Raw genomic sequence first — 21,193 nt, forward strand, 5'->3', positions numbered from 1 at the left:
GCTGTCAGTGCATTCGCACTGAGCGCTCGATCAGCTGTAGGCGCGTGACGTAGGAAGCAATTGTTTGCAGTCAACGACTGCCTTGTGCGGCACGCAGACTTGACTGTTGATTTGAGTATATGCCGCCGCCAAAACACAGCGCGGTATCCTTGTACTCTCCGCATGTTTACATGTAGCTATTAGTTTCTCTAAAGTATGTCATTCAACAAAAATTTTTCAAAAATATATCATTCCACAAAAATTTTGGAAACTACGAACCTCACGTTTTGTGGTAGGAACAGCATAATTACGAATAGCGTCTAATTTCTCTGGATCAGGAAGAATACCTTCTGTAGAAATAATGTGACCAAGAAATTTCACCTGAGAACGACCAAATTCAGATTTTTCCAAGTTCTCTGTGATGCCAACTCGTGCAAAAATACGTAATAATGAATCCAAAATTTTGTTGTGCTCACTCCAAGAGCGTTTCGCAATAAGAATATCGGCAACATATGAAGTAATATTGTTACGAAGATAAACAGGTAAAATTTCATTTAAACTACGAATGAATGCTACTGAAGATACAGTAAGTCCAAACAGTAATTTTCGAAATCTCTTTTGGGTAAAATCGTCATATCCGGTTATTGTTTATCTACTGTCTAGATAGATTGATAGTCGAAGAGTTGTTTTGACAGATGCAAAGAATAGCAAAAGAGTAGGCAGCGGTGCAGAAAACTAAAAGGGAAATAGCACCACTACAGCTCGGGGCCCTATGCTCGCTACGGCACATATTCACTTAGAGTAGTGAATCCCCTGAGAACGTTAATAGCCGCACATAATTTCCAGTTTGTGACTTAGTGGCAAATTTGGTGGAAGTGCGTACATAAATTGATCTGACCATGAACATGGATGTATGTCATTCTTAGAATTGCGAAAGATCTTAAATTTCCGAACAGTTAAGAAGTGTTTATAGTCAAAGTTTTCGCCTCGTGGCGACAAAGACCTACCGCGTCTGTCCCAGTCACAATGACGATTATTGTTAAATTCACGCGCCTGGCGCTCTCTTGTTGCATCCCGTACATGAAACAAATTACTTTCTTCAAAGCCCTCTGCTATCTGTGATTCTAAATTTCTTCTACTGTCTTTTCCTACGATTTCACCTTCAATTTGTTTGACTTGCTTTCGTAATGCCTCAACTTCCCTTTTAACGCGTTCATTATTTTTCCCTGATTTTCAACATGTTTATTTATGTTCTGATACTCTTCGGTTTCTGCAAATGACAATGGTGCTGTATCATCCGAATCTCTGTCCCCATGTAAACTAAGATTTGTCAGTTTATCTAAAATTTCCTCAACTCTTTCCGATAAGTCACCTAATTGTTCTTTCTGTTTATTTACGTCTTCCGTAAGTGTCGTGACTTGGGTTTCAGTATTGACACATTTGGTAGTTAACTGTTCATATTGTTGTGTTAGATTATTCAATGTGTCATTTGGTACGGATTTCTCGATTCTCTCAAATATTTGTTCCTTATCTTTTGCACGTTGTAAATTTAACTCTGAAAATTTCTGTACTATCACGCGATCTCATTCTTCCTGTTCTCTATCCTGTTCCTTTTGTCTAATCTCTACTGCAATTAATCTATTATTGTGAGAATTCAAAATCGGTTTTACTTCTTCTCTGATTTCTTTCTTTAATTCATCTTTCATGTTTTTGAAGCATGTCCCTATTCGTGAGTCTAACCGTGTTTCCATTGTTTCCATCTCTGTTTCTAAACGTGTTGCCACTGTTTTTAATTCAGATCCCAAAGTTCCCATCTCTGTTTTAATTGTTCCAATCTCTGTTTGAAATTCAGATCCTAACCGAGTTTCCATTGTTCCCATCCGTGTTTCCATTGTTCCCATACCAGTTTTTAATTCAGATCGTAACTGTGATCCCAGTGAGTCTAACCGTGATCCCAAATTTAATATTGCACTCATCAACTGCTCCGTATGAACAAGTTCAAAATTCCTTTCGCCCCTAACATTTCCCACAAAACCAGCTTCCTTCGTCATAGCTGTAAGGCCATCTGTGTTCGATACTATTACAGAATCGTCTGTCGTTAATCTCGTATTCTGTGAATTTTCTGATTGAGAAAAATTTTGAAATGGTTCCGGACTATTTTCCCGACTTATTAAATTGTTTTCATCTCCATTATTCATCATACTATTGTCCTGTGTTGGCGAGTTCGCCATGTCAACAATTTTGCCATTCTCACTATTCATCATTTTCGCCTTTTTCATCGACCGCGTAATCATTTACAAAACATAAAAAATTCGTCACTGTACGAAAATTACACACAATGACTCTTTATCTCCAACAATATCATTTACATGAAATGTTTCCCTCAAACACGATTAATCGAACAATTGAAGTAATTGCACTAAATTGTCAAACGCGTATACAAGACAACAAATCAAATTCTGAGAAAAAAAAATACCATTAGAAGAATGACAATTACCAAATCTACACATGCAAAATAGACTACAATTACTAAACTACAAATTACTACAACAATACTACTGTCTACTACTTTTACAATCAGAAGAATTCCAAGTGACGATCCGAAGCAGCGGTCGCCACGTGCATGGGGGCTTAATTAAATATTTTTGAAAATAGTTTTTATTTTTCGTTCTTTGTATGTCCGATTACGCTGTTTCGTAAACGGTTGGCCCTGACTAGTTTTCGTACGCAATCTGACTGCATAGAACAACAACAAAGAATGAAATGAAAATTTTCGTTAACACAATTAATTAATTAAGTCCCCAGCAACTATAAAACCTACGAAACCAAAACACAAGTGTGATAAAAAAAATTAGAAATACTATAATTGCGCAAGAAAACCAGAATTACACTCTAATACAAGAACACACGCCAGATGCTTTGTTGACTGAACCTGTAATCACGCATTATTCAGGACACTGAAATAATGAGAGAGAAAAGAAAATTTTTTTTTTTTTTTTACCTTCGTTTATATTGATGAAAAGCACTCTAACCATTACAATCTCTCCACACCGACTCGCCACTACCACATCTCAACAAGAACTTTTCAGTATCACACCTCAGCAAGCACTCTTCCCTACGACATCTCCCCAAACACTCTCTGCTACGAGTTCTTAACAAGCACTACTATTACGAGACCTCGACAGGCACTCCGTGGAGGCGGCTGAATAATACTCTTTTGGCGCAATCTCTGGCGCAGTGGCTCAGTGTAGCCACCTTTCAATGTTCTTGCACATATTGCGTGGTACCCGTCCTTCACTATACCTTACACCATTTTTTCAGAATTTCCAACGTCTTTCAGCATTTTAAATTGCCGCATGCTTTCCCCAGGTCGACAAATCCAAAGAACGTGTTTTGATTTTTCTTTAGTCTCGCTTCTGATATCAGCCACAACGTCAGAACTGCCTCTGTGCTGCTTTTATCTTCCCTAAAGCCTAATTGATCATAGTCTAAGTAATTCACATTTGACAAATAATCCGCTTCCAGCTGTATGTGAGTATTTATAGGAACACGACCGGTATTATCATATCAAAGCACATCCTCTAGTGTGCATACGAACAAGATACAAAACATGCAGTCGACATTAAAATCCAAAAACAGACACCAGTCCTAATAATGTAAGTCATATGACAAACATTACGAAAATACTGATACATCGTTAAAAGATCATACCCATAAGACGGTAAGAAGGGCGATTCAACTCCATGTAAACAAAATTACAACATACCTAAACCTTCTCGCAATCGACAGGTCGTTCCACGGTCTGTAGAAGAACATCTTGGCCTTAGGAGGGCGTGGCTCGTGTGGTCATCCGAGGCGGGAGGTCAGTGACAGTCACACAGAGAAGTTGGAACAGTTCGCTCGGTGTGAGGCTTCCGAGTTGGAACTCGGCGGCGACGCGAGCACTGTGCTGGCAGTTAATGGCTAGTACAAGTTCTGCAGTTAACAGTCACCGGCTCTGAGCGTAGCACCGATACCAAGATCACGCTGCTGTCTCTAGGTACGAAAGTTATGTGTACTCTTCTAGAAAATCACTGACTATTTCTTTATTTAATGCGCCAATCTAAGTGTTATTTGCTGTAAGGCGTCGGATTTGTGGCGGTACGCATTTGTAGTTTGAGTGGGTTCATTTCATGTGCCACGTCCTGCATGTACAATTACTGGAGCGCACATTTCGTCAATTGTCGTACTGGGTGTTTATACTTCCAAGTTTGTGTTTTTCTTATTGTCTGTAACGGTGGGGCTCTTAATCTAAATTACTAAGCCTCTCTTGATGAGGACTTCATTTTGCGTTTATTACTACTGCATTATACATAGCTCAAATGTTATTCGAAAGTTATGTTCTATCTGCCGTTAGTCAGAGGCTGGACAGCCAACCGAACTCGTTAGCTTAGGGTTTAGTGTTCCGCTCTGCATGTTGGTCACGCGGCGCGAATTTGGTACAACTTGTCGTTGGCAGTCCAACTTTATGCTTGGTAACTGTATTTCGATCTTAGGTAGCCTTACAAGTTTCGCCCATTTGTCTCAGTTAACCCACTGAAAAATTATTTACTTCTTTCTCTTGTTGCTGTAATTTCGACTGTCTTATCGCGGCGTTTGGTCTGTAGAGGCCTGGTCCAGTTCGTGTTCTAAATACTGTATTTCTCTGTTAATGAGGTTGCTATTTGTGTTCCTTTTGGTGGGACTTGAGTGAAATCTGCCTGGCTGATGCAGTAGGCGCAGCGTCCGAAAGTGGAGACAAGTCCAGGCCCGACCAAACGGCAAGCCTCGCTCAGGTTGTCCTGCACCACTTAATCTTTCTAAGCCCACTACGCCTTGCCAGTGCGCTGTTTTTTTAGCACATAAGCGTATTTATTTGTGTCTTAATCACTGCGGGCTTGCTACAGAACTCCTTATAAATTACTTTTTTATGTGTTGTTGTTGTTGTGGTGGCGGTGGTGGTGGTGGTGGTGGTGGTGGTCTTCACTCCTGAGACTACTTTGATGCAGCTCTCCATGCTACTGTGTCCTGTGCAAGCTTCTTCATCTCCCAGTACTTACTGCAACCTATGTCCTTCTGAATCTGCTTAGTGTATTCATCTCTTGGTCTCCCTCTACGATTTTTACCCTCCATGCTGCCCTCCAGTACTAAATTGGCGATGACTTAATGCCTCAGAACATGTCCTACCAACCGATCCCTTCTTCGAGTCAAGTTGTGCCACAAACTCCTTTTCTCCTCAATTCTATTCAATACCTCCTCATTAGTTATGTGATCTACCCATCTAATCTTCAGCATTCTTCTGCAGCACCACATTTCGAAAGCTTCTATTCTCTTCTTGTCTAAACTAGTTACCGTCCACGTTTCACTTCCATACATTGCTACAGTCCATACAAATACTTTCAGAAACGACTACCTCACACTTAAATCAATACTCGATGTTAACAAATTTCTCTTATTCAGAAACGCTTTCCTTGCCATTGCCAGTCTACATTTTATATCCTCTCTACTTCGACCATATTCAGTTATTTTCCTCCCCAAATAGCAAAACTCCTTTACTACTTTAAGCGTCTCATTTCCTAATCTAATTCCCTCAGCATCACCCGACTTAATTCGACTACATTCCATTATCCTCGTTTTGCTTTTGTTGATGTTCATCGTATATCATCCTTTCAAGATACTGCCCATTCCGTTCAACTGCTCTTCCAAGTCCTTTGCTGTCTCTGGCAGAATTACAATGTCATCGGCGAACCGCGAAGTTTTTATTTCTTCCACATGGATTTTAATACCCACTCCGAATTTTTCTTTTGGTTCCTTTACTGCTTGCTCAATATACAGATTGAATAACATCGGGGAGAGGATACAGCCCTGTCTCACTCCCTTCCCAACCACCGCTTCCCTTTCATGCCCCTCGACTCTTATAACTGCCATCTGGTTTCTGTACAAATTGTAAATAGCCTTTCGCTTCTTATATTTTACCCCTGCCACCTTTAAAATTTGAGAGAGAGTATTCCAGTCAAAATTGTCAAAAGCTTTCCCTAAGTCTACAAATGCTAGAAACGTAGGTTTGCCTTTCCTTAATCTTTCTTCTAAGGTAAGTCGTAAGGTCAGTATTGCCTCACGTGTTCAATATTTCTACGGAATCCAAACTGATCTTCCCCGAGGTCGGCTTCTACCAATTTTTCCATTCGTCTGAAAAGAATTCGCGTTAGTATTTTGCAGCTGCGACGTATTAAACTGATAGTTCGGTAATTTTCACATCTGTCAACACCTGCTTTCTTTGGGATTGGAATTATTATTTTTCTTGAAATCTGAGGGTATTTCGCTTGTCTCATACATCTTGCTCACCAGATGGTAGAGTTTTGTCAGGACTGGCTCTCCCAAGGCTATCAGTAGTTCTAATGGAATGTTGTCTACTCCCGGGGCCTTGTTTCGACTCAGGTCTTTCAGTTCTCTGCCGTATCTCCCATTTCATCTTCATCTACATCCTCTTCCATTTCCATAATATTGTCCTCAAGTACATCGCCCTTGTATAGACCCTCTATGCACTCCTTCCACCTTTCTGCTTTCCCTTCTTTGCTTAGAACTGGGTTTCCATCTGAGCTCTTGATATTCATACAAGTGGTTCTATTTCTCCAAAGGTCTCTTTAATTTTCCTGTAGGCAGTATCTATCTTACCCCTAGTGAGTTAAGCCTCTACATCATTACATTTGTCCTCTAGCCATCCCTGCTTAGCTATTTTGCACTTCCTGTCGCTCTCATTTTTGAGACGTCTGTATTCCTTTTTGCCTGCTTCATTTACTGCATTTTTATATTTTCTCCTATCATTAGTTAAATTCAATATTTCTTCTGTTACCCAAGGATTTCTACTCGCTCTCGTCTTTTTACATACTTGATCCTCTGCTGCCTTCAGTACTTCATGCCTCAAAGCTACCCATTCTTCTTCTACTGTATTTCTTTCCCCCATTCCTGTCAATTATTCCCTTATGCTCTCCCTGATGCTCTGTACAACCTCGGGTTTAGTCAGATTATCCAGGTCCCATCTCCTTAAAATCCCACCTTTTGGCAGTTTCTTCAGTTTTAATCTACAGTTCATAACCAATAGATTATGGTCGCCGACCGTAGTGGCCGAGCGGTTGTAGGCGCTTCAGTCTGGAACCGCGCGATCGCTACGGCCGCAGGTTCGAATCCTGCCTCGGGCATGGATGTGTGTGATGTCCTTAGGTTAGTTAGATTTAAGTAGTTCTAAGTTCTAGGGGACTGATGACCTCAGAAGTTAAGTCCCATAGTGCTCAGAGCCAACCAGATTATGGTCATAGTCCACATCTGCCCCTGCAAATGTCTTACAATTTAAAACCTGGTTTCTAAATCTCTGTCTTACCATTATATAATCTATCTGATACCTTCTAGTATCTCCAGGATTCTTCCATGTGTACAATCTTCATTTATGATTCTTGAACCAATTGTTAGCTATGATTAAGTTATGCGCTGCGCAAAATTCTACCAGACGGCTTCCTCTTTCATTTCTTACCCCCAATCTATATTCACCTACTATGTTTCCTCCTCTCTCTTTTCCTACTCTCGAATTCCAGTCACCCATGACTATTAAATTTTCGTCTCCCTTCACTACCTGAATAATTTCTTTTATCTCATCATACATTTCTTCAATTTCTTCATCATCTGCAGAGGTAGTTGGCAGATAAACTAGTACTACTGTAGTAGGCGTGGGCTTCGTGTCTATCTTGGCCCACACTAATGCGTTCACTATGTTGTTTGTAGTAGCTTACCCACACTCCTACTTTTTTATTCATTATTAAACCTGCTGCTGCATTACCCCTATTTGATTTTGTATTTGTAACCCTGTATTCACCTGACCAAAACTCTTGTTCCTCCTGCCACCGAACTTCACTAATTCCAACTATATCTTACTTTAACCTATCCATTTCCCTTCCTAAATTTTCTAACCTACCTGCCCGTTTAAGGGATCTTGTAATCTGTGGGGCACATTACTCGTTAAAGCCTGTGCTATGGTAAGTGAGCGGGGTTCACCTTATGAGAAATGATTTTCGTATAGTTATCGACCGCGTGTGCCTGAATGGTGGCAAATCAGACTTACATCCACTCTGTAATAACAATTATCCGTCAAGTACGTTCGAAATGCAATTACACGTCAAGATGGACCAAAAGCAGCCCTGATGGTGCTACCAATTTGTTAATAATACGGTCGCCAGCCTAATTAGGCATTAACTGAGTTTTTTCCCAGTACAAGTTGGTATATATTCATGCAAAACAACAAGTAGTAACACTGCATGATAAAGTAGAATTTTAGAACCAGAAAATCTATTGAACTGATAGTTTCACGTTCTGTACCGATATAGAAAAACCATGAATACATAACACTACACTATAATGTACACTACGAAACTTTATACTGTCTGTTATTCTGATTAAAATAGGGCATAGGTTACCCAAGAAATAGCACTTTCGAGCCACACACAAAATGTCAATTTTGATAAAGATAGAATACTGATAAATTTTGTCTTTTATATTGACTTCAACCAATTTAGAATACATCAGAATTCAAATCAATAAAAGAGGGGGGCGGGGCTGACCCTGAAACTGTTATGATAACTGTATTTAAAAAAAATGATTACTAAATTTATTATGCTTTCAAGATTTCCAGTATATAAGTTACTACTCTTTTCATCTTATTTACTGTTCATTTAAATGCCTTTAAATCTGTCTCGAAACAATAAACTTCATTACTATATCAATATTAAAGTTATCTTTCAACTTCGTTAAACCTTCGTTATTTATTTACTAGTTCATTAACAAAACATTTCTTTAAACACCATTCTAACTTAGCTAGTTCTGCAAATATTTTTTTTTTTTTTTTTGTCATCAGTCTACTGACTGGTTTGATGCGGCCTGCCACGAATTCCTTTCCTGTGCTAGCCTCTTCATCTCAGAGTAGCACTTGCAACCCACGTCCTACATTATTTGCTTGACGTAATCCAATCTCTGTCTTCCTCTACAGTTTTTGCCCTCTACAGCTCCCTCTAGTACCATGGAAGTCATTCCCTCATGTCGTAGCAGATGTTCTATCATCCAGACCCTTCTCCTTATAAATGGAAATGTCGCGTGGCTAGGGCCTCCCGTCGGGTAGACCGTTCGCCTGGTGCAGGTCTTTCGATTTGACGCCACTTGGGCGACCTGCGCGTCGATGGGGATGAAATGATGATGATTAGGACAACACAACACCCAGTCCCTGAGCGGAGAAAATTTCCGACCCAGCCGGGAATCGAACCCGGGCCCTTAGGATTGACAGTCTGTCACGCTGACCACTCAGCTACCAGGGCGGACCCTTCTCCTTATCAGTGTTTTCCACATATTCCTTACCTCTTCAATTCTGCGTAGACCCTCCTCAATCCTTACCTTATCAGTCCACCTAATTTTCAACATTCGTCCATAGCACCACATCTCAAATGCTTCGATTCTCTTCTGCTCCGGTTTTCCCGCAGTCCATGTTTCAATACAATGCTGTACTCCAGACGTACATCCTCAGAAATTTCTTCCTCAAATTAAGGCCGGTATTTGATATTAGTAGACTTCTCTTGGCCAGAAATGCCTTTTTTGCCATAGCGAGTCTGTTTTTGATGTCCTCCTTGCTCCGTCCGTCATTGGTTATTTTACTGCCTAGGTAGCAGAATTCCTTAACTTCATTGACTTCGTGACCATCAATCCTGATGTTAAGTTTCTCGCTGTTCTCATTTCTACTACTTCTCATTACCTTCGTCTTTCTCCGACTTACTCTCAAACCATACTGTGTACTCATTAGACTGTTCGTTCCGTTCAGCAGATCATTTCATTCTTCTTCACTTTCACTCAGGATAGCAATGCCATCAGCGAATCGTATCATTGATATCCTTTCACCTTGTATTTTAATTCCACTCCTGAACCTTTCTTTTATTTCCATCATTGCTTCCTCGATGTACAGATTGAAGAGTAGGGGCGAAAGGCTACAGCCTTGTCTTAGACCCTTCTTAATACGAGCACTTCGTTCTTGATCGTCCACTCTTATTATTCTCTCTTGGTTGTTGTACATATTGTGTATGACCCGTCTCTCCCTATAGCTTACCCCTACTTTTTCAGAATCTCGAACAGCTTACACCATTTTATATTGTCGAACGCTTTTTCCAGGTCGACAAATCCTATGAAAGTGTCTTGATTTTTCTTTAGCCTTGCTTCCATTATTAGCCGTAACGTCAGAATTGCCTCTCTCGTCCCTTTACTTTTCCTAAAGCCAAACTGATCGTCACCTAGCGCATTCTCAATTTTCTTTTCCATTCTTCTGCATATTATTCTTGTAAGCAGCTTCGATGCATGAGCTGTTAAGCTGATTGTGCGATAATTCTCGCACTTGTCAGCTCTTGCCGTCTTCGGAATTGTGTGGATGATGCTTTTCTGAAAGTCAGATGGTACATCGCCAGACTCATATATTCTACATACCAACGTGAATAGTCGTTTTGTTGCCACTTCCCCCAATTATTTTAGAAATTCTGATTGAATGTTATCTATCCCTTCTGCCTTATTTGACCGTAAGTCCTCCAAAGCTCTTTTAAATTCCGATTCTAATACTGGATCCCCTATCTCTTCCAAATCGACTCCTGTTTCTTCTTCTATCACATCAGACAAATATTCACCCTCATAGAGGCTTTCAATGTATTCTTTCCACCTATCTGCTCTCTCCTCTGCATTTAAAACTGGAATTCCCGTTGCACTCTTAATGTTACCACCTTTGCTTTTAATGTCACCAAAGGTTGTTTTGACTTTCCTGTACGTTGAGTCTGTCCTTCCGATAATCATATCTTTTCGATGTCTTCACATTTTTCCTGCAGCCATTTCGTCTTAGCTTCCCTGCACTTCCTATTTAGTTCATTCCTCAGCGACTTATATTTCTATATTCCTGATTTTCCCGGAACATGTTTGTACTTCCTCCTTTCATCAATCAACTGAAGTATTTCTTCTGTTACCCATGGTTTCTTCGCAGCTACCTACTTTGTACCTATATTTTCCTTTCCAACTTCTGTGATGGCCCTTTTAGAGATGTCCATTCCTCTTCAACTGTACTGCCTACTGCGCTATTCCTTATTGCTGTATCTATAGCGTTAGAGAACTTCAAACGTATCTCGTCATTCCTTAGTACTTCCGTATCCCACTTCTTTGCGTATTGATTCTTCCTGACTAATGTCTTGAACTTCAGCCTACTCTTCATCACTACTATATTGTGATCTGAGTCTATATCTGCTCCTGGGTACGCCTTACAATCCAGTATCTGATTTCGGAATCTCTGTCTGACCATGATGTAATCTAATTGAAATCTTCCCGTATCTCCCGGCCTTTTCCAAGTATACCTCCTCCTCTTGTGATTCTTGAACAGGGTTTTCGCTATTACTAGCTGAAACTTGTTACAGAACTCAATTAGTCTTTCTCCTCTTTCATTCCTTGTCCCAAGCCCATATTCTCCTGTAACCTTTTCTTCTACTCCTTCCCCTACAACTGCATTCCAGTCGCCCATGACTATTAGATTTTCGTCCCCCTTTACATACTGCATTACCCTTTCAATATCCTCATACACTTCCTCTATTTCATCTTCAGCTTGCGACGTCGGCATGTATACCTGAACTATCGTTGTCGGTGTTGGTCTGCTGTCGATTCTGATTAGAACAACCCGGTCACAGAACTGCTCACAGTAACACATCCTCTGCCATACCTTCCTATTCATAACGAATTCTACACCTGTTATACCATTTTCTGCTGCTGTTGATATTACCCGATACTCATCTGACCAGAAATCCTTGTCTTCCTTCTACTTCACTTCACTGACCCCTACTATATCTAGATTGCGCCTTTGCATTTCCCTTTTCAGATTTTCTAGTTTCCCTACAAAGTTCAAGCATCTGACATTCCACGCCCTGACTCGTAGAACGTCATCCTTTCGTTGATTATTCAATCTTTTTCTCATGGTAACCTCCTCCTTGGCAGTCCCCTCCCGGAGATCCGAATGGGGGACTATTCCGGAATCTTTTGCCAATGGAGCGATCATCGTGACACTTCTTCAATTACAGGCCACATGTCCTGTGGATACACGCTATGTGTCTTTAATGCAGTGGTTTCCATTGCCTTCTGCATCCTCATGTCGTTGATCATTGCTGTTTCTTCCGCCTTTAGGGGCAATTTCCCACCCCTAGGACAAGAGAGTGCCTTGAACCTCTATCCGCTCCTCCGCCCTCTTTGACAAGGCCGTTGGCAGAATGAGCCTCACTTCTTATGCCGGAAGTCTTCGGCCGCCAATGCTATTTATCAAAATTTAAGCAGTGGCGGGGATCGAACCCGGGACCGAAGACGTTTTGATTATGAATCAAAGTCGCTACCCTTAGACCACGGGGTAGGCCTAATAATTATTATTAACACAAATTTTAATTTTCATTTCGGGACACTCGGATTGCACAACATTTAGAAAGGACCCTGTCTGGGTTTGTTGTGAGGATAATTAAATGATGGGAAAGTTCTGGTAAAATTTAGGTTATTATTGCACAATTCGCTCTCTGATCCATACGAATACAGTACTAAAAGTTTCAACCTGCTAGTACCGAAGCGGCAGTTGGCAGGTGCCGAGATGACGAGGCACAGAGCACACATACAACCACAGCTATGCCTCTTGACTTATCGGCACTTTAATTCTTCTTAGCGTAGCAGTACTTTTCCATTCAGTGCCTATGGAATTTTGCCATGCTGTGTGGGCGATGGAACGGCATACCCGAGGCTCTATGAAGCTACGTCTTCCAGGAGAGCCTCCTCGCTCCAGAAGGTGTTGCTCACTACTGAGCCCGTTGTGCCGTCAGTGCCCGCGTGCATTTTCCCGCGCTCGCCTGCCATCCACCTTTTACCGCTTCCTGACAGACCGGGTATTCACCCAAGGTTTTGCATTCTACATATCCTAACACATTACCTACATATGGACCAGACGCACAGTCACAATTTTAAACATCTTACAACAGTTTCAACATTTGTTACATTTCAATTCTATTACAATATTACTTGACATTTGACGTCAACATTAATTTTCACCTTGAAACTTATTTGCAGTTTTCTTAACATAATGACATGAAACAAAAAATAAATGAAATCAGAACATCAATTACACAAGTTTATCGAAAAATCAGAAGCGAAGAATTACTTATATGTACAATATTACAGAGTCGTTGTTGTTACAATCTGACATTCCACGCTCCGATCCGTAGAACGCCAGTTTTCTTTCTCCTGATAACGATGTCCTCTTGAGTAGTCCCCGCCCAGAGATCCGAATGGGGGACTATTTTACCTCCGGAATATTTTCCCCAAGAGAACGCCATCATCATTTAACCATACAGTAAAGCTGCATGCCCTCGCGAAAAATTACGGCTGTAGTTTCCCCTTGCTTTCAGCCGTTCGTAGTACCAGCACAGCAAGGCCGTTTTGGTTAGTGTTACAAGGCCAGATCAGTCAATCATCCAGACTGTTGCCCCTGCAACTACTGAAAAGGCTGCTGCCCCTCTTCAGGAACCACACGTTTGTCTGGCCTCTCAACAGATACCCCTCCGTTGTGGTTGCACCTACTGTACGGCCATCTGTATCGTTGAGGCACGCAAGCCTCCCCACCAACGGCAAGGTCCGTGGTTCATGAGGAGTTTTATGTGTAGCTCATCTAAATTGTTGAAATGTTAACCGGTTAATTTGCCAACTGAGTAATTAGTAGATTTATTTATTTAGTTAATTATGCTTATGCAAGTGTGGCTATTAATCATACTCCTTGCATGGAATGCTGGTTTTTGAGTTAGTCAAACACTAGGAGATTTCATAAGGGGTCTCAATGACTATTTGTACCATTCAGGAACCAATATTTCACACCAGCTTTGTCTAGTTACTTCTTCTGCGGGCTTTGTGCACCTCCGCTATCCGGCGGTACTGTAATTTTCTTGTATGGTTCATTTTTGGAGCATACTTCTATTTTGGTTTGTAGATCTCAAAACTTCTCTCGAGAAAGAATTTTTAGGTATTTCGTTGTACTGCTACAGCTTTTTTATTGTGTTTCATTTGGTTGCTATTAATCAATGTGGTACAGTTTTATGAGTCGCCCCCACGGCGTCAATTTCGCGGAGGGCGACGGTTACGTGTGTTGTGAGAGGGATTGGGTGGACGAATCTTAACCTAGTCTCCCACCCACTGATTCTTGTCTGTACCGCGCCAACCTCCAGAAGTTTGCTGGTTCTGTACCTGCCCCCTCCCCTCCCCCCCCCCTCCCTCCAGCTACGATCGTAGTGCCGCACATTATCCCCTGCTCGGCTCTGATACCCGAAATTTCCGCGGTCGGGTTGAGGTGCTCTTTCCTCTGTCCCTCCCTGTGGACCGTGGCACTCAGTGCGACAATACTTGATCTTACGCAGTTGCTGGTTGTTGTTATCATTGCTTCTGCGTTTATCCCTTACATTCTGCCGCTCATATATCAATTGCAGCTCGCTGAGTAGAGATTTGAAACTTTCACTGTTGTCTCCGCACCTACCGACCAGTGCCTGTTGGTGCACATGGGGAGTTTCGAGAAACAGAAACGAATAATTTCCGACGGGCTGCAGGGTGCGTCCAAGAACTGCTTTAATAACTCTTCGAACATTTTTACCGGTCATTTGTATCTCGAAGGTTCAAGTTCAGGCCACATCATAATCTCCAGTTTTGCACCACCCTCCATTTCGTGTGGCCAATAGGTAGCGACAAATGCTTCCTCGATCTCTTCGAATGTGCTACACGTTGCCGCGACATCCTGCATTTTTTCGGCAGCCGTTCCCTCAATATGCGGGCAGATAAATTCCAGCTTCGCACTGAGGGGCCATGAAGATAGTAACGATCGAGTGAATTGTCCCAACTAGATCTTAGGCTGTAAGCCGCCGCCATTTTCCCTAAAATTTTGAAATGCTTTTCGTCGAACATGTACTACTCCCGCAACTGAGAATCTGTCAGATTCCGTCACGGGGATTTGGCCGTCACATCTACCAAAATTCTCCGGGAACCTGTCCGGCGAATTTCTACCCATCGGTTCAGAAGTATAGAGTGAGTGCGCCACAACACTCTGCAGAAGACGTGGCTTGCGACGCAGTGAGTTTCACAGTTACGTAACTGTTGCGTTGTGCAAGGTCTCGAAGTCTTCGTCTGCAACTTTTCCTTACTTGACCTACTCGATCGTTTACTTTGGCAATATTCTTCACGTTGGCGATCACTGTTTTACGTTCCTGCGCCACGGCTTTGGAACTTTCGTTTGCCATGGAGCTCGCTCGTTTTGCTCGGATGTCAGCAGCAAGAGCGATCTTCTTCGCACCTGCCGCCTCTATTAGGGCAAGACGAGCGTCTGTCTTCACCTCCGTCCCGAGTTTGCGTACGTCAGAACGTTTTGTCCCAAACTTGCTCATGCGTTCGCTAATCTGCTCTTTTAATGCTATCGCCTCACACTCTCTCTTTCGTTGCAATTCTTCTGCTCTTCGTTTCCTTTCCAATTCTTCTGCCTCCTCCCTTCGTTTGCTTTCTAATCCTTATGCGTCCTACTTACATTTTCTTTCTGATTCTTCTACCTTCTGCTTTCGTTTTCTTTCAAATTCTTCTACATTCTTTCCTTTATAATTTTTCTATCTCATGTTCCATTTCCTTCCTGATTCATCTATCTGCTTCTCAAGCTCACCTAGGAGAGCTATGACTGGATCAGGTTCTGGTTCACAATGGGTGCTTGCCACTGGCGAAGCAACTCGTGATTTCCGAGTGCTGCTGCATTTGTGACGCATTGTGTCTCTGCCTTCCATCTCCCTTTCCGAATCTCTATTCGTGACTAAAAAATCTAAATGTCCACAGTCGCATCCATCATCAGACTCATCACCACTGTTAATTCCCTGTTCCGATCCCGCATCAAAGTGGCTCTGAGCACTATGGGACTTAACATCTGTGGTCATCAGTCCCCTAGAACTTAGAACTACTTAAACCTAACTAACCTTAAGGACATCACACACATCCATGCCCGAGGCAGGATTCGAACCTGCGACCGTAGCAGTCACGCGGTTCCGGACTGAGCGGATCCCGCATCATCCATCGGTACCGAATGCCTATCATACGTGTATGGGCCTGACTGCTCCAATGGAAAACCGTGGAACACGTCACCAGAAGGGTTGACGTCACCATTATTAGCGTGTTCCATTGTCTTTCCCAAATCTACTACACTTTGGCCACGAGGGAACTACGCTTTACTCCTCATCAGCATTCATGACAAAGGATATTATTTTGTATAACCCAAAAAGAGAACAAAAACGTAATACAGAAAAACTATGCATGGGTAAGAACACCTAATAATATCTGACTCTCAAATATACTAAACAAAAAAACACAATTAGCCCCAAAAAAGAATTTTTTTTTTTTTTGCAACACAGGCAGCAATGCTGACCTGTCAAATTCGTGGATGTGGTACAGAACCCACAAAACCTAAACATGAACACAAATAAATATGTTACATAGTAAGAGAGAATTTTTTAATCACATGCGTGCCAGCTTTAAGTACTACCACAGAACTAAAAAAAAGGAATTGAAACACAAAAAGAAAACATGTGAATGTAAATATGTACTGATTACTGTTAATTTCAGGAAACCGAGAGGAAAATTCGATCCTGGGAGGGTCACCAATATGCAAAGTAGTCAATGGTGTGGGCAGTCTTCCATCTGCAAAATTACTAAAAAGTCGTAACCACCAAACCCAAGACGTGTCACACTTATAGATAGCGCAAGGAAATCTGACATTAAACAATGGCCCCAGTTTGGATCACCCCTGAGTTGGCTAACTAAACATAAAATTAATTTAATTAATTCAAATCCACAACAAAGTAAATGACGTCTTAGTGAATGAGAATGGGTGTCGTTGAAAAATTAATAAGAAGCGCCTACAGTGTCACAAAGAGATTTACTAACTAATATCACGTTCAAGAGAGAACTAACATATAAAAAGAAACTTCAGCTGTGTAACATTTCATTAACACGAACTCAGGTTGGTTGGCAACAGACTTTGGGAACCTAACTGGAATTTATGTGTAAAGGAGACTGGCTTCAGTGTGTGGAAGGATGCCAATCTAGGCAAATATACTCTGCTGTACCGTTTGACTGAGTGGATGCTCTGACGTAAAGATACAATTAAGCATGCAATGGACACTGGGAATACTAGACTGCTATGAAAATAGATATTTGTGAAAACGATTGATAGGCGTCTGAATTTGCCGGAGCTGTGCAACGTTAACAATATAGCCGGTGAAAGACGAGACGCTGTCATCTGCATCCGGGCGCTGCTGAAGCGTCGTACAATGAGTGATGACCCCACATCCACAGGTGATTGTCCCATGTTTGCAAAAGTATGAAGTTTCGCCTGGGTGTTCAGACATCTTTAAAAATAACTGATTTAAATGGAAGAGCTCTAGCAACTGTATTCCAGGACAGTTGAGGAGCAAATCCTCGTCTCTCCCTTTTTGCGCAAAACCTTCTGAACAACAGCCATTTCCACCGATGTCCTAGACTAAAGCTATCATGGCCCAGCAGTGGTTACCGTGCCAATCATGTTTTCTAGCAAGGAGGAGACCCAATGTTCTTCATCTAATCACTGTAGTGCAGTACACATTCTGTTCACCGAAAAACAGCACACAATGCCTGGAGGTTCTGCAGCCAACCCCCCGGCACATTTCACTAGATGAGGGAAGCTTCCTAGTGAAAACAAGCTGCGCCTGGTCGATAACACGTTTTGGCGATGCATGGCGTCATCTAAGAAACGCGACGTGATATCCGGAGAAATTCGTCTTCCCATCTCACAAGGTACGCTGTTCTTGTAATAAACACATTAGCCGCGCGCCAGCCCGACGCCACTTTACTTGGACCTGCACACGGAAGGATACCAGACTCTCACACCAGGTCTACTTGCTTATAACGGAGTTAGTCCAGCACATGGATGTCTGGAGCCACCAGTTTGTAAAGAAGTGTCATTTTGCGTTCAGGCACAGCGTTCCCACCCTCTTGCTTGGCCGATAGCGCAACAAGTCAGGCCGCTAGAATGGCCCTGCCAGGGTCACGGCCCGTTTCGGTGACTCCAAAGGAATCCGCGAACTTGCTGGCTGCTCGGGGAAAGTTCTAAAGCTGCCCCTAATGCAATGGTCACCTCCAGCGTCCAAAAAATCTGTCTCTATAGCCGAGTTTAATCCTCCTACTGGTACTCAAGTCATGCGAGTACTATGAGGTCAGTCACTGGTTCACCCTGACCCTATAAGTCCACCAGACAAATATCAATCAGGGGAAATTTAGATACACCAAAGATGAATAAAATTGTATTGTAATCATTGAAACAAAATGGAAGGGGAGGTGCCTGACGGGTATTACCACGGCAGTGGCCTCCCCGAAAGGCACGGCCATCTTTCACTAGTTGTTTGAAATTTATAAAGAAGCGGATAGTAAGATAATGTTTTCATTCACTAATTTTTTAATTTTCTATTCGTGTTTAATAATCCCTGGAACATCCTACGCATCTGCCTTTCTTTCAGTCGCTCTTTTTGTATGACACGATTTTATCTACCTTCCTTTCCACAATTTTGTCGTATTTTTCATTCATCTAACCTGGACTTCAATGACGATGAGTTGGAAAAGGACGTATGTCCATGAAAGTAAATTTTTCAGAGGAAACAGAAAACCGTTTTACTACACAATGGCTTGAAGCATGCTATCGTGAAGTTGCTGTGTAGCAATGTTTCCCAAGGAGAAACAGTATACACCATTACAACATAATCCAGTTTGAATGTCCGAAATCCAGTTTGAAAGTACTGATTCTGATTACGTGGATGAGGCAACATTCGTTCTGTTTTCCTCTGTGAGTCTGTATTATTCGCATTCATTACAGTAATAAAAGGGAATGTTATGAGCTCACAGGTTTATTCATAATTTACCGAAAATGCAGTCATCATCACAATTCACCAAAGTAGTTGTTGGAGCACATAGCTCTATCTTGTCCATCCTTCGCTGCCCACTGGCAGATACTATCATAAAATGGTTTCATCTCTCATGTAGGTATTGTAGCATTTTCTTTCATAACCTAATTTCTTCTTTTTTTATTGGCTTGGGTCCATCATACGCTTGATACCCAGACGTGGCGCCGTTCCTAACTCAGAACCCATCTAGAGAGCATTTCTGTTGATAGGATATAGAGTCCTTATAAACGTTATCTGCAACTTTTAAGTCACTGTGTTTGCAACGTTTTATCAGACATTTTACATCTTTTACCAAGTGCAAACACAGCATCACCATGCCAATGGCGACTTTAGTATGAGAACACTACACTAGCGCCAGTGAGCAATCTAGCTATATTTAATAATTGTACTTTGGGCAGAGGTGGTGTTCCGTCCCTCTATCGGAAACGCTGATACATCGCGTTACAGATTGTGAATGAGGATTTCGTTGTGAACCAAGAGCAGTGTTGACTGCAGAGTACGAGCGGCAACGAAGGTCAGCAATGGAGGCGCGGGACCCACGAGAAGTAGCGGCTCCGTTACTAACTTCCGCCATCACACTAGTCGCCTTGTCCACCATACTTAGCGCATCTAGGCTCCGATCAGGGCCCAAGGGATGTCAATATGTCAAAGAAAAGGTACCCACTATGGTCATAACTTTGTCGTGTGCTGTCGAGACCTTACATGCATTTAAACGCACAATAAAGAATTTTTAAACTCCTCTGAAACAGTTACTTGGTTCCTCCTGGAGACGGCTGCTGGTACTCGTAAGACTTCCAGTGCCATGTGCTGTGACGTTTGGGCCTCGTGGAGGCCGTCTCGTGGCTTGTCAGTGAAAGTGCAGACTGGTGGCCAGCTGGTGTTGTGTGACAGCTGAGGCTGTGGTTTCTGACGTACCGGAGTAGCTACCTTACTGTGAGCACCGCAAGTAAATGTTTTTATTGTGGGTCTGGAGGGATTGTGCTACAGATGATGATGATGATGATGATGATGATATTTGGTTTGTGAGGTGCTCAATTTTGTTGTCATGAGCGCCCGTAAAAATTCCCAATCTGTGCACAGTCCAATAGAGACACTTCCACGAATGAAGATGGAATGATGAGGACAACACAAACACCCAGTCCCCGGGCAGAGAAAATTCCCAGTCAAGCCGGGAATCAAACCCAGGACCCCATGATCTAGAGGTAGCAACGTTAGCCACTAGAGCCCCGAGCTGCGGACTATAGTGCTTCAGTCAGACACAAGTGATGTTTTGATATCTCTTCCCCATCTTACCTACATTGATTGCACTTGGAATCCGTGTAATTTTTTTTTTTTTTTTATGTACTGGCCAGGTTACATACCACGGGTTCTCTTGAATGTTTGATGGGTGCAACCTTTCTAAATCAGTTTAAACTAAATCTGTTTAAATTAAATTTGAAAAATGTTGTTGCGTCTTGTGGCTAGTACTGAATCGTTTCAGGTGAACATTTTAGCGGTATATTATGTTCCAAACTATGTTTGTTGATAAGTATTGATTGTTTACTGGCCCACATGGTAATGGAACTAAGTGAATATTAAATGCTGCTAGATTTTCAACAACATTCTCCAGGGTCCAAATTCGGAACCAGCCGTCTTCATTATGAAGGAAAGATTTTAAATATTTGATTTTCAGAATTGTGAAAATCCGCAAAGTTAGGTTTTACTGCCATTAAGCCGTATATCAAAAAAATGCTTTGGTAAGTGCAGTGTATACACTGTTGTTAATCACTTTAAATTCGTAAGCAGCGGTGTCGCTTTGTTTGAGAGCTTTGCTTTTACAGTTTTTCATCCTGTTAATCTTGTCTCTGTTTACTTGAGCTCAGGTGGAATGTCATCGTTGTGGTGTTCCATGGAGCGATCTAAAATGATTTTTCCTGTGTTGTTATTTAATAAATGTACCAAATTTGTTATTTGCAACTCAATTCATTCAATCAATTGTATCTTTTCAGCCTGCTGCCCAGTGCTGCCACACGCTCAGAAAGACAATAGTGTGCAAGCTAACCAAACCTTGGAAAATAAAGAGCACAGAATCTCTTGTTATGCCAGTTGGTAAGGGACGTCATTTCTTGATCGTGTAA

The sequence above is a fragment of the Schistocerca serialis genome, chromosome 7, assembly GCF_023864345.2.
Source record: "Schistocerca serialis cubense isolate TAMUIC-IGC-003099 chromosome 7, iqSchSeri2.2, whole genome shotgun sequence".
Taxonomy (NCBI): Eukaryota; Metazoa; Arthropoda; class Insecta; order Orthoptera; family Acrididae; genus Schistocerca; species Schistocerca serialis.